The sequence below is a fragment of the Taudactylus pleione genome, unplaced genomic scaffold, assembly GCF_031769625.1.
Source record: "Taudactylus pleione unplaced genomic scaffold, aTauple2 ptg000381l, whole genome shotgun sequence".
NCBI classification, from domain to species: Eukaryota; Metazoa; Chordata; class Amphibia; order Anura; family Myobatrachidae; genus Taudactylus; species Taudactylus pleione.
The window spans coordinates 949,672-964,851 of NW_028284782.1; the positions used below are offsets into that span (position 1 = coordinate 949,672).

Consider the following 15,180-nt stretch of genomic DNA (forward strand, 5'->3'; position numbering starts at 1 on the left):
GCCTCTGTCATTTCTTTCTCCTCAGTAAAGTTTGTACAAAGCTGCAACCTTTTCTCAAGAGACAAATATGAATCTCTCCATAAACATCATAGTAAAACCTCCTTCCTCTAAAATAACTGAGCACATGTAGCCTGGGATCCTCATAACAAAAAATACACGTATGCCTTTCACCAAACTATTACTATCACAAACATTCATATAATCATTCTTTGCATATTATGTTATGTTATTATTTTATGTAGTCACAAAATGTATACATGGACATACAGAATAACACCTGCAAATCACACTGTCCTATAGAGAAAAGGACCATATCTGGAAGAGATGTACATTATGTCTTTAATTTCTATTGTGTCCACATACACTAATCCTTAAATCGCACCAAATAGCCCCATTTAGCGCACCATGGACTCTGTGACTTAGCCACACCAGAACAGTAATCCTATGGCGGGCCAGACACGGGGCGATTTGAAAACGTACAACACCTCGGTACGTTTTCAAATTCAGCCCGATGCATCGCATGCTGCTGTGAATTGTAAATGATACATCTTACAAGATGCTTCGGGTACCTATTTAACAGCATGACGGATCGCAGATCTTATGGTTTTTCGATAAGATCAACGTTGCCGATGTACGACGGCGGGGACGCACATCGCCATCATACATCATGCCAAACCACACATGATGTGCACGATTGATCGTTGCGATCGATCAAAATCGTGCACATCATCTAAAAAATCTTACCGTATATGGGCTGCTTCAGTACCTAGTACACCAGTAGTTCCCATACTGAGGTGTCCCAGGGCACTTGGAGGGGTGCCACGGGTTGGTGACCAGCACCAAATAAAATGATATTTAGGCAGTGTGATAGGTAAAACCAGTGCTAATGGCTGCCATTCAAAAACTATGTGGATAGAAAGAAGCGCAGCCCTGTCACCCACCACATAACTGAACCAAAGGGTGACATATAACCACAATTTACTTCATTCATTTTTTGCTGAATTTCTCAATAAGAAACTTTTGGCCCAGGGGTGCCATGGAAAAAATGCTCATACTCTAGGGCACCGTGATCCGAAAAAGTTTGGGAACCCCTGTAGTACACTGTAAGTAAACTAAGATAGACAAATCTAGGGTAATACGGCAAAAGACAGGTCCATTATGAGTGACCTGCGCCATGCATCGTTATACTTTATCTGCGACTTTATACTAATTCCTTTTTTACAAAGTACCTAGTACACTATGGGCCTGATTCAGAGATTTACATTAATATAATCGCAACTGCATTTTCTCACGGATCGCAGTTGCTATAATATGCTAATGCCTCTCCCACTGCTGCATTCTCATATCTGTCCAACGAAGTACAACAGCGTAAACATCGATAACATCGATGCAGATCGGGCAGCCAGCCAGCCGCAAACACTGCAGCTTTTGATGACACGCAGAGAGCACTATTGCTGCGAAGGAGATCACGATAGTTAATTTATGCACGCCCTTAAAATGGCGTTTAAACAGTCAGACACGCCTTGCTAGCCATCCCCGGTTACCTCCCCCAAATGCTGACTACCTGTCACCCACTTTGCGAATTAAACCTCTGTGCGGGAGCATTCGCAAAACAATGGCTGCACGTGTACAGTGCGGCTTACACGCATGTGCAATGGCAAACAATTGCTTGATCTGCGTAAATATCAGCATTTCGTACATCTCTGAATCAAGCCCTATATATGCGAACTAAGACGCAAAAGTGAGTAAATAGTAACAAACATGAGAAAAAGGTGTCCAGAACGGGAATCACGCACCATATGACAAAAAAGGAAAGGCGTATGAGATCACATCTGCACTGCAACCATTCTTCCAAATTCAAAAAACCCATGTAAATAGGCTGGAATCAGTCAATCTGAACAATCAGAGTGTATCAGTTGGATCAGAGATTACCTTTAATAATATTTTATTGTGACCTTTACATATTTTAAATTTAAATAGCAATAATATAAATTGACTCATTAGAGGCAACTTAGCAATATACATGGCAAACGCAGAATTCCCTTATGCACCTGGGAAAGAGCATGATGTATGGGCACGCTACATGCAAATGATATGTTATGGTTTCTCCTGCAGGGCTTCCTCCTGTATAACAGTGCAGCAGAACTGCAGGAGGAAGCCACTAAGGAGTAAGCAGGACACAGACACTGAATGTGGCATATGGCAATTCATAATATTATGTTCTTTCCCATGCAGAAGGAGCATAGGGTACTTCATTCTATGTAATGCCATAATAGTGTATTGGGCTCTATTCAGAACATCAGGAGCTTCCTGCCGGTAAGAGGTACATGATAAAAAGCGCTATACATTTTGGAAAACTCTGCTTGTATTTTTACAAAAAATAGGCGCTTGGCTGAAATGACAGTTTATTAGCAAAGGAGCACATTTAGCGTCTACCTTAAAAACTTTCTTTTTTCTAGACTTTTCCACTTTTTGTAATATTTTGCTAAAACATGTGCTCGAGCCTGTTTCTAATTCCTACATATTTTATATACTTTTCATTATAGCATGATATAGACCCAGGAAGTAAAAATATGAAAAATATGCTTTTCCATGATTTTTACCCATAGTTAGTTCCACATAACTGCCAAAACCCCAGACAATCACCCAAAAATGGGTAGGGATAGCAGAGATGAGGTTTGACACTGGGCTTTTTTATGATTGTTCTCTACGTTACATTATCTGGAAACAGGAAGTTCTTCTATAATCTCGGATAGTGTATTTTTCAACTTGTATCACCAGACTAGTCCATTCCTACTACTTAATAGACTAGGGAGACTTAGCTGGCCATAGACCCTCTGCAGTTCAGGTGAGTACTGATACCTATTTTTCATAGTACAGTACCAGTATTTTTTTATAGGAAAAAAACACAGTGTACACATACCACCAATGCACAGTGTAAACATAGCACCAATGCACAGTGTACACATACCACCAATGCACAGTGTACACATACCACCAATGCACAGTGTACACATACCACCAATGCACAGTGTAAACACAGCACCAATGCACAGTGTAAACATAGCACCAATGCACAGTGTAAACATAGCACCAATGCACAGTGTAAACATAGCACCAATGCACAGTGTACACATACCACCAACCAATGCACAGTGTACACATACCACCAATGCACAGTGTACACATACCACCAATGCGCAGTGTACACATACCACCAATGCGCAGTGTACACATACCACCAATGCGCAGTGTACACATAGCACCAATGCGCAGTGTACACATAGCACCAATGCGCAGTGTACACATAGCACCAATGCACAATGTACACATAGCACCAATGCACAGTCTACACATAGCACCAATGCACAGTGTACACATAGCACCAATGCACAGTGTACACATAGCACCAATGCACAGTGTACACATAGCACCAATGCACAGTGTACACATACCACCAATGCACAGTGTACACATAGCACCAATGCACAGTCTACACATAGCACCAATGCACAGTCTACACATACCACCAATGCACAGTCTACACATAGCACCAATGCAGTGTACACATAGCACCAATGCACAGTCTACACATAGCACCAATGCACAGTCTACACATAGCACCAATGCACAGTCTACACATAGCACCAATGCACAGTCTACACATAGCACCAATGCACAGTCTACACATACCACCAATGCACAGTCTACACATACCACCAATGCACAGTGTACACATAGCACCAATGCACAGTGTACACATAGCACCAATGCACAGTGTACACATACCACCAATGCACAGTGTACACATAGCACCAATGCACAGTGTACACATACCACCAATGCACAGTGTACACATAGCACCAATGCACAGTGTACACATAGCACCAATGCACAGTGTACACATAGCACCAATGCACAGTGTACACATAGCACCAATGCACAGTGTACACATAGCACCAATGCACAGTGTACACATAGCACCAATGCACAGTGTACACATAGCACCAATGCACAGTGTACACATAGCACCAATGCACAGTGTACACATACCACCAATGCACAGTGTACACATAGCACCAATGCACAGTGTACACATAGCACCAATGCACAGTGTACACATAGCACCAATGCACAGTGTACACATACCACCAATGCACAGTGTACACATAGCACCAATGCACAGTGTACACATACCACCAATGCACAGTCTACACATACCACCAATGCACAGTCTACACATAGCACCAATGCACAGTGTACACATAGCACCAATGCACAGTGTACACATAGCACCAATGCACAGTGTACACATACCACCAATGCACAGTCTACACATAGCACCAATGCACAGTGTACACATAGCACCAATGCACAGTGTACACATAGCACCAATGCACAGTGTACACATAGCACCAATGCACAGTCTACACATACCACCAATGCACAGTCTACACATACCACCAATGCACAGTGTACACATAGCACCAATGCACAGTGTACACATAGCACCAATGCACAGTGTACACATAGCACCAATGCACAGTCTACACATACCACCAATGCACAGTGTACACATAGCACCAATGCACAGTGTACACATAGCACCAATGCACAGTGTACACATAGCACCAATGCACAGTGTACACATACCACCAATGCACAGTGTACACATAGCACCAATGCAGTGTACACATACCACCAATGCACAGTGTACACATAGCACCAATGCAGTGTACACATAGCACCAATGCACAGTGTACACATAGCACCAATGCACAGTGTACACATAGCACCAATGCACAGTGTACACATAGCACCAATGCACAGTGTACACATAGCACCAACCAATGCACAGTCTACACATAGCACCAATGCACAGTGTACACATAGCACCAATGCACAGTCTACACATACCACCAATGCACAGTCTACACATACCACCAATGCACAGTGTACACATACCACCAATGCACAGTGTACACATAGCACCAATGCACAGTGTACACATACCACCAATGCACAGTGTACACATAGCACCAATGCACAGTGTACACATACCACCAATGCACAGTGTACACATAGCACCAATGCACAGTGTACACATAGCACCAATGCACAGTGTACACATAGCACCAATGCACAGTGTACACATACCACCAATGCACAGTGTACACATAGCACCAATGCACAGTGTACACATACCACCAATGCACAGTGTACACATAGCACCAATGCACAGTGTACACATACCACCAATGCACAGTGTACACATACCACCAATGCACAGTGTACACATAGCACCAATGCACAGTGTACACATAGCACCAATGCACAGTGTACACATAGCACCAATGCACAGTGTACACATAGCACCAATGCACAGTGTACACATACCACCAATGCACAGTGTACACATAGCACCAATGCACAGTGTACACATACCACCAATGCACAGTCTACACATACCACCAATGCACAGTGTACACATAGCACCAATGCACAGTGTACACATAGCACCAATGCACAGTGTACACATAGCACCAATGCACAGTCTACACATAGCACCAATGCACAGTGTACACATAGCACCAATGCACAGTGTACACATAGCACCAATGCACAGTGTACACATAGCACCAATGCACAGTGTACACATAGCACCAATGCACAGTGTACACATAGCACCAATGCACAGTGTACACATAGCACCAATGCACAGTGGTGCTGTGAATAGGAGAAAGATGGGATGAGGATTAGGAAGACAAATATTAGGGTGTAACTTGAGGTTATTGGAGTTTACTATCATTCTGGTGATATTAGCACATTTTTAATAAGGCACCGGCCACTCACTTATAGTGCCTGAGTGTCACACACAAGCTCATGCTGAGCTGGACGGAAGTCACCTCTAAATCACATACGCAAAATACACTCAGAAAAAAGGCGCATTCTACTTAGCTTGCAGCGTTGGTCACATTAAAAGAATAGAGAAGAGAGAAAGAAATGCCTGAAGTGGTGCACTGGGGTATCTAAAATATAACTTTTATTGTTGCTTTTAATACTGTCCGTAAGACAAGAGGAGCAGCGAAAATAATTTAAAACCATAAAGAGGTGAACAACTTTTAGCGTTGGTCACATTGTAAGGTGTATGCAGCCCAGCAAGAGTAGAATACTGTATCTGTCTAGTTTACTCCAGGAGAGAACAGAGTATGAGCCCGGTATACTGTATGCAAGGAGATGTGGGTAGTAAATACTAAAATGACAATACAAAATTCATTCACAATGTACTCAAACCCTGAACTCCATTTTGTGCAAACTAGCTTTATTGTACTTTTCTAACACTTACTTGCTCCTCCCAACCCCCGTTCTGCCTCAATAAGCGCAAGGAGTTGTAAGGGCGAAATGCATCCCAGTCGCCATAGGGACGGATGAATAAGAATCTTGCATGCACATGTGCAAAAGAAAAAGTGTCAATTAAGTCCACAGTGTGATAGCACCTAGGTGAGGTGTGACAGGGAGGTTAAAGTAGGGACTTTTAATATTTATTTTTAAAACTTTATTAACATTTGATTTTGCTGTTTTTTTGTTTTTTTTACTGTATCACTTTTTATTCTAATTTTTTTACAATTTGGGGAGACCCAATAGAGATTGAAGTCTTTCATGGATCTCCTTGTACACTAACAATATTTGACTTAATGATATTTGTATGTAATAAATATACCCAGTGCTATGTAGGCCATTATATCAAAGTAACACTGGGTCTTTTAGTAGTACGGGTTATGCACTTTTCTGAGCTCCCCCGCTGCTACTGGAGCTCCCCCTACCCAGGGAATCTCATCATGATGTCGGCAGGTTAGCCAGATTCCCCAGCTGCCGACTGCAGAACAAAATCTGCAGGCACAGGCTCCACTTGGCCTAGTTAACATACAGATGTTCACATAATATTTTCCCATGGTTGCCATTACCCAGATTAATGGAAGCCTCCAGTCTGTATCATGGCGATACAGAGTGTTAGTGCTGGACATTAATAAACAGACCCTTACAGATTTTCGTTTGTGGGGTTACCCTTTAAGGTAATAGGCAAGTAAAAGCCAGGACACTCATCAGGAGACACAGGCTGATATAAAGCAACGTGCATCCCATTTCTAGGAAATTAAGCTTTCTCAAAAGGAATTAATTATTTCTAAAGAAAAGGCATTTTTAAGGAATAACATTATTACAAATAAAACAAAGTTGTGGGAGATTGAGAGCAGTCAGTGTGAGCACTTACAATTAGGAATAATGTTACTGCAGATCTGTCCTTTACATACAATTACAATTCTACAACACATGGTTACATTTACAGTGTAATAAAGCTGTATAGTTTGTTCTATATTCACCTTCTTACATGCCAGCATGGTTAGCCACCCTCTGGGAAGCTATGAATATTTATAAGCATTAATGAGATGCCTACATTCTGGCAGGCTTATGCTGGGCTTGTTCCTGAGAAACAGCCTGTGACATCATCTGCCAGCTTGCAGTACATTGGTTTTGAATGATCACGAGTTCAACAACACAGGAACTTCTGCCCACACAAACAGCTCCTTTAACCACTTGCCTGGCATTGTTGCATCTGATGCAACCAGTCAGAAACGCCCAGAAATCTTGCAGCAGCCACCAGTCTCAGAGGGACCTTCCGGCCCCTCTGTACCTGCGGCTCCAATCCCAGTCTCTGCCGATCATTGCTGGGAGCAATGATCGGCCATCCCAGTGACACCCCCCACCCGTCGGGTACTGGAGACCAGTCGCCGGTGTAAAGAACTGAAGGAGTCGCTCTGCTCCTGTGTGTGCCCGGCAGCTGCTCTTCTCTGCATCTGCTAGGGCAGTGGTGTCAAACTCGGGCCCTTCAGCTGCAGTGGAACTACACATCCCAGCATGCAGTGCCACAGTTTTGCTATTAGGGCATGCTAAAACTGTGGCAGGGCATGCTGGGATATGTAGTCCCACAAAAGCTTAAGGGCCCGAGTTTGACACCACTGTGTTAGGGTATTGAATGAAGGAGCTGCTCTGCTTGTGTGTGCCCGTCGGCTACTGATCTCTGCAGCCGCCAGGATAATGTGCTGAAGGAGCAGCTCTGCTCCTGCCTGTGCCCGACGGCTGTTGTTCTCTGCAGCCGCTGGTGTATTGAAATGAAGGAGCAGCTCTGCTCCTGTATGTGCCGGGAAGCTGGCCGGGGTGGTGTAGTATAAAGAATGCCGCACTGTGACTGGGGAACAGCAGTGGGGGGTGCAGCTGGGAGGAGACATGGGTTTACAGATGCTTGGAAAAATGTAAATGCAGGCTGCCCCCCAGTCACAGTAGGAATGGCCATCAGTGGGTTGACCATCAATGGTACCATCGGTAGTTGACAACGGTGGTGTGTAACCATAGACGTGAAAATATTGATGGTTTTACCCATCGATGATCAGCCCTACTTTATTAGTCAGCGGGCAGTGCCAGGGGGCAGAGCTATGATCCTTGTTCCGGCACCAAGTAAGAGAGAAAAAAAAACATTGGGGTCCCCTGTGCCATTGATGGCAGAGAACCATTGGCTCTCCATCATCGGTGGCAAAACTATTGACGATTGATGGTTTGTAATCATCGAGGGTCGATGGCCATCCTTAAGTTACAGTGTGGAGCAACCCGCCAGGGTAAAGAAATCATCCCCCCCACAGTAGGGATGGCCATCGGTGGGGAATCCATTGATAGTTAACATCAATGGTTACCATCAATGGCACAAAAAAAAAATCTATGATGAACCATCGATAGTTTGCACCCCCCTCGCTCAATGACCACCACTGCTGATGGCACGGCTGGCCGCGAGCCAATCAAAAAATAGGGGCAGGGTTTAGCTGGGCTAAGCATCTTCCTGAGAAGGAAAAAAAAAACATGGATTCCCTTTCAACCATTGGTTCTCCGCCATCGATAGCAAAACTATCCAATATTGGTTGTCCATCATAGATGTTTTGAAAACATCAATGGTTGATGACCATCCCTACCCCACAGTGTATAACCATAGGAGTGCCTCTGCTACCCCACCTCGTGTGCTGTGATTTTCAGATATATATTGATTTTCCAATGTATCGGTGGGAAAAAATTCTTTGTAAAATCGATAATAGTGAATCCGTATCGATCAAGAATATCGATACAGTATTGCTGATTCGGAATGGTTAAATAGCTGAAAGTTCAAGTTCATGCACAGTACACCATAAACATGGCTATTTTTATGTATATTGGACCTCATTCAGAGCCGGACGCTATTTGCGCTCGCTCGTTCAGAAAAAAGGGGTGGCTATTCAAATGAACCGTTCGCTCTTTGCGGTCTGTTCACGCCTCTAGGTCTGAACGAGCGACCAAAACATGCGGCCGTTTTTTGGAAAACTACGCCCCCTGGCCGCTCGCATCCTACGTCATGTCCGCTATTTATTAGATTAATCGAGTACATCGACCAGCGTATGAACTGCTCGCTATTCTTGTGGTTGGTTTTTTCAACCGCTATTTTGCGAGCAATTCTGACTATAAAATAACCCAGTGACGTGGTCAATGACGCTGCTGTATTAATTATGCACACCCTTAAAATGCCCGTTTTGATCTTTAAGCACGCCTGCGTTCGGATCTCCACTCCCCGTTTTCAAGCACCTTCCCCTGTTACCACCCACAAACGCCTCCTCCTGTCACTCAAAATAGCAGGCATTCGCTATTTAGCGAACAAACGATTTTCGGCCGCACTGACTGGTTCGCGCATGCGTATTACGATCCGTACGCATGCGCAGTTGTGCAAACATCGCTCGGAACGAACGAGCAGCCGCTTACGAGCGGCTCTGAATCAGGCCCATTGTGTTTACATTTGTTTTTGTTTTTAATAAAATTGTATTGGATTAAGGTGCATACACACAACGATTTTTTGAATGATTTAACTATAATGACATCGTTATCGTTCAATCGTTTAAAAAATCGTTCAGTTTCTAAGTTATAACGATGTTCGATTATCGTTCATGAGCGTTCCCGTTTGTAGTTTGTAGTTCATTCTGACTGACCAACTGAACGATTTTCATTGAGGGAAGTTACAAAAATCGTTTGTAGTTCAAAAAATCATTCATTACACTTTAAAAATCTGACAGACAATCTGATAGAAAATCATTCATATAATCGTTCATAAAATCGTTGGTAACAAAATCGTTGTGTGTGTATGTACCTTTAAGCTGCATACACACATAACGATTTTGTTACCAACGATTTTATGAACGATTTTATGAACGATTTTCTGTCAGATTATGGTGCATACACACGGTCAGATTTTTCCTTCAGATATGAACGATAACGATTTAAAAATCGTTCAGTCGTTCATATCTGAAGGAAAATCTGACACATCTGACATGCCTGAACGATGGACGATTTACAATGCGCGTTCCCGTTTGTCAGATAACGATATCTGACATCTGATGTGTTTGCAGTCAGACTTGGACGATTCCATTCATTTTAATGCAGTCAAAAATCGTTCAATCGTTCAAATCGTTCAAGTTATTCAATCGTTCAATCGTTCATCTGACAAATCTGACAAGTCTGACAAATCTGACCGTGTGTATGCTCCATAACCTGTCAGATTTTTTAAAGTGTAATGAACGATTTTTTTGAACTACAAACGATTTTTGCATATTCCCTTAATGAAAATCGTTGAGTTGACAAGTCTGACTGAACTACAAACTACAAACGTGAACGCGCATGAACGATTATCGTCCATCATTTGACTCAGAAAGTGAACGATTTTTTCAAACGATTATCGTTAAACGATATTGTTTAACGATAATCACTCAAAAAATCGTTGTGTGTGTATGCAGCTTAAGTGATAAGGTGCCAGCCAATCAGCTCCCAACTGCCATCTCACAGGCTGTGTTTGAAAAATGACAGTTGGGAGCTGACTGACTGGAACCTTATCGTAGACTTATCACTTTTCACTCTGTCTCTTATCATTGCTTAGTACATAGACCCCTAAGGCTGTTATGAAACAGGGACTAGGGACTCGCACTGTTTAATAGCAGACTTGTCAATTAGACTTTTCCTCAGGATATACTAATAATGTAGATTTATCAGAACTGCATGACTGTTTTGAAGTCATGCTTAATAATATTTTTGACTTCCATTCAGACATATACTGGATTCGTGGTCCAGGGGGGCAATTCGATTCTCCAAAATTTGTGATTCTCACGGAGTAGGCAGTACAAGTAGGTATATTTAAAGTGTACATATGTTCCATTCAGTGTAGACAACCATTTTGTGGGCTGAGCCAATATTATTGAAAATTATTTCTGTGAATTAAGAAATACTGATATCATGCAGCATGACCCACTTTGTGTTGCCTAGGGTACTGTTAAGATGAATATTGTTCAAGCCAACAAATTTCTGTGTAGGTAGCAAGACACCATGGCCTGTCTAATAAGCAAAGTATGCAACTGGAATGTATCACAGGATATATAACTAAAAAGTATTACCATGTGGTCAGACTTTAATAAGGGGGGACACAGGGCCGGCTCTTGGGGTGTGCGACCAGTGCGGTCGAAGAGGGGTGCCATTCCATAGAGGGCTCACCCCTCCCCAACATCCCGATTTCAGCGGGACAGTATTGTCCAGCTGTTCCACCCGTGGACCAAAGTGGCCCGCGCGTGGTCAAATCGGGAGGTTGGGGACCCCCACTGCCGCAGATGCGCAGCGGTGTCGGACCCCGGAGTAGCTGAATGGATGCTGCTCGCGGCATTCATTCAGTGCCAGGAGAGGGCTGGGGGAAGCCCAGATAGTGACGGAGTGCTGGGCTTACCCCCATCCTGATGTTATTTGGAGGCGTGCCAAGCGGGCATGCCTCCACAGAATGTCACTTAGGGGGCGTGGCCTATGGTAATTAGGCCACACTCCATTTTTGGTCACACGTGGCTTTGCCGCGCGCGAGTATTGGGCGCTATTAACTGAGCCGGTACAGGGTGCTCCGACCCCTGGAGCCAGCCCTGGGGGGACATTATCAAGGCTTGTAGAAAGTCAAAGTGGAGAGAGATAAAGTACCAACCAATCAGTTTTTACATGAAATTTAACTGGCTGTATTTGAAACATGACAGTTGGGAGCTGATTGGGTGGTACTTTATCTTTCTCTACTATATCTCTCTCCAAGCTTTGATAAATCTCTCCCACTGATAAGATATTAATCTTAGAAATTATACTGTAAAAGAAGTGAACATTTTTTTAATATTCACACATGTGGATGACTTTAATTTACATTCTAGGCACTGCTATTGTCTTAGAAGGAAGCCATGATTTATTAACTGGGTTTCAATGTATTAAATAGAGTAGGCTAAGGAAATGGAAAAGATTGTTGCAACTACAAGTACACTGTGGGATTCACATGTTACAGTAGAGGTCTCCTGAGAAATGTTCTAATACAGAGGAATTTCAATTATCTTTATTAGTAATGCGAGTATGTCAGTAGTTCCTAAATTCGGTCCTCAAGGCACCCTAACAGTCCAAATTTAAGAATATACATGCTGCCGTACAAGTGACTTAATTAGTACCTCATTCATTTAGAATAAACCATATGTGTGTAATTATTGATATCCTTAAAACCTGGACTGTTAGGGTGCCTTTAGGACTGAGATTGGGAACCACTGGTGTATGTCATTGGATAACAGCAAAGGCAACAGTTAAACAATCTATGATGTAATGTAAGGCAAAAAGGTTGTTAAACTAAACCTAAATACAGAACTTTGCATGATTATACCATAGTTAATTCCAAAGCCGAACAAGAATCATGTTAGGTAAGGCACGCATTGTAGGAAAATATTGCGGAAATGTTTGCTGTACATTTATATAGAAGTAATTCTTCTAATGAATGATTTGATGTGGTATTAAATTTAAAGAAAAAAAACAGAATTGCAAACTATCAGCATATCAAAGAGACTATGAAATAATCTAAATACACCCATTACATATAAATATATGTAGTCCTAAGTACAGAGGTAGTGTAGAAGAAAGATATGAAGTAAAGCCATATATACATTACAGTCTTCAAGGGACTAACTGAGAATATATTTCCGAATAAGTACTAGATGAGCACTGGCACTGCAAATGGTGGATGACAGGCTCAGCGAGATGAGAGCACCATCACAAGAAAGGGTACATAGATTTAAGGAATACTCTATCAGCAGAGCAGGTATACGCTATACAAACATTAGGAAAATGCCAACATGCTCCTGAAAGACATATGGCTATTTTGAAGAAAATAAGGTGGTAGGGGTCAAATGCGTTCTCAGGTTAGCAGCAGATGTAATAATAAATATAACAGGTAAACCAAAGCACTACACTCTGCTTCTCATCACTGGGATTAATATTACAGAGACCACCATTAAACAAACACAGTTTTCATTATATAAAAGCAATGTCACTGAATTTATGGTGCATACTGCTGCACATATCATGATGTATTTGATTTTGATGAGATCTCTAGTAAGATAGATAGATAGATAGATAGATAGATAGATAGATAGATAGATAGATAGATAGATAGATAGACAGACATTGAGAGAGGTACTGTAAGAAACCTACGCTAGAAATAAATATGTGGAATCGGCTTGTACTGAGATATAAATCATCTAAGAATTAGATTGGTAATTTTGTATTACAGTCGAATATGCATAAAAGGATGATGTAATATGGGCAACATAGAACTGTGATACATTATAAATATAAGTATACACAATGTGGTATATATGTAGGTGTGCATGCAGGGATGGGGGAGGCTTTGAAGAATATTAATACACATACTGATGATGCACCAAGAACATACATATTATTTAAAGGCAATATATATGAAGGTCCATCGAAATCATGTAAAATATATTGACACAAATGCGGTCTCACCCGGCTGTCGTACTGCTCCGGGTGTGTCCGGCCCGGGGCCTCTCCGGTTCCCCTCGTGCAGCAGCAGCAGCATCAGCTCCGGGAGCGCGCACAGAGGGATGAGGAGGACGAGGGACCGGAGGAGGAGGATCGGGGGCGCGCGCTGAGGGCGGGGCTAGTGTGCTGGCATTGCTTGCTGCCTGTGTGTTATATAGATATGATGCAAAGCAGGGTGCAGTTATGGATGACAGTCTGGCGTAGATCTACCATGGCTTTATCATAGTTTGCATGGAATAACCGTCCGTGCATGATGGAGTATATTTCTCTGTGCAGCGTGGCGGTGTATTTATCTCTATGCTGGAATAAATCACTGTGCACGGTGGTGTACATACTGTAGCTCTGTGCATGGTGGAGTATATATCTACATGGTGGAGTATCTCTTTCTGCATAGTGGAGTACATATCTTCATGGTGGAGTACATCTCTGCACAGTGGCGTCCCTCTCTACACTGTTGAGTACTTCTCTGCCTGCATAGTGGAGTACATCTCTGCCTGGTGGTGTACACAGCTCTGTGCATGGTGGAAAAAAATAAATGTGTGTGTATATATATATATATATATATATATATATATATATATATATATATATATATATACACATATATATATACACATACATACATACAATCCACAAACGACCTCCGGCACTCCAGTGCTATTATACAAATACAAACTTACTCAGGTGCCCTCGAGGATCAGCGTCCCCGCAATGTAGAGAATATAGGAAGCAGGCTGCACTCGGAGACTATGTAATATCTAACAAGAAGCCCCATAACAGGGGAATTTATTGCCTGCAATAAATTCCCCTGTTATGGGGCTTCTTGTTTGATATTACATAGTCTCCGAGTGCAGCCTGCTTCCTATACTCTCTCTCTCTATATACATACACACTAGCTGATCATGTGCATAGTTTCACCAGGGTAGAGCTCACATATTTACTATTTCCCTTTCCTTATCCCATTTTAACTTAATTTATATTCTTAGTTCATGTTATGCCTCTGGGCTAAATTAGCATGGTAGTATTCATTTAAATACATTTAGTTATTTAAACTTTTATTTATATAAATGAATTGAAGGTGGCTTATAAAACGTATGTAAACCTTTCTTTCTACTTAAGGATTTATTTGTAAACCACATTGGTGGTTCTCTCCTCAGGTGCTAGGATCACCAGGCTGCTGGGTGAGCTCACTATATATACTGTATATAGTACTGTGTAAAAGTTTTT

The 15,180-nt window shown here is 42.3% G+C and overlaps 1 protein-coding gene across 2 annotated transcripts in view; it reads right to left on the minus strand.

The window, feature by feature from the left end:
- The window catches only part of NLGN3 (neuroligin 3), a 127,209-nt gene extending 113,211 nt beyond the window's left edge, over positions 1–13,998 (minus strand). For both annotated transcript variants that reach the window (XM_088445525.1, XM_088445524.1), the window contains exon 1: positions 13,918–13,998. The gene's annotated coding sequence lies outside the window, so the exon portion shown is untranslated. The remainder of the gene's footprint in view (positions 1–13,917) is intronic.
- Between the last annotated feature and the right edge of the window lie 1,182 nt (positions 13,999–15,180).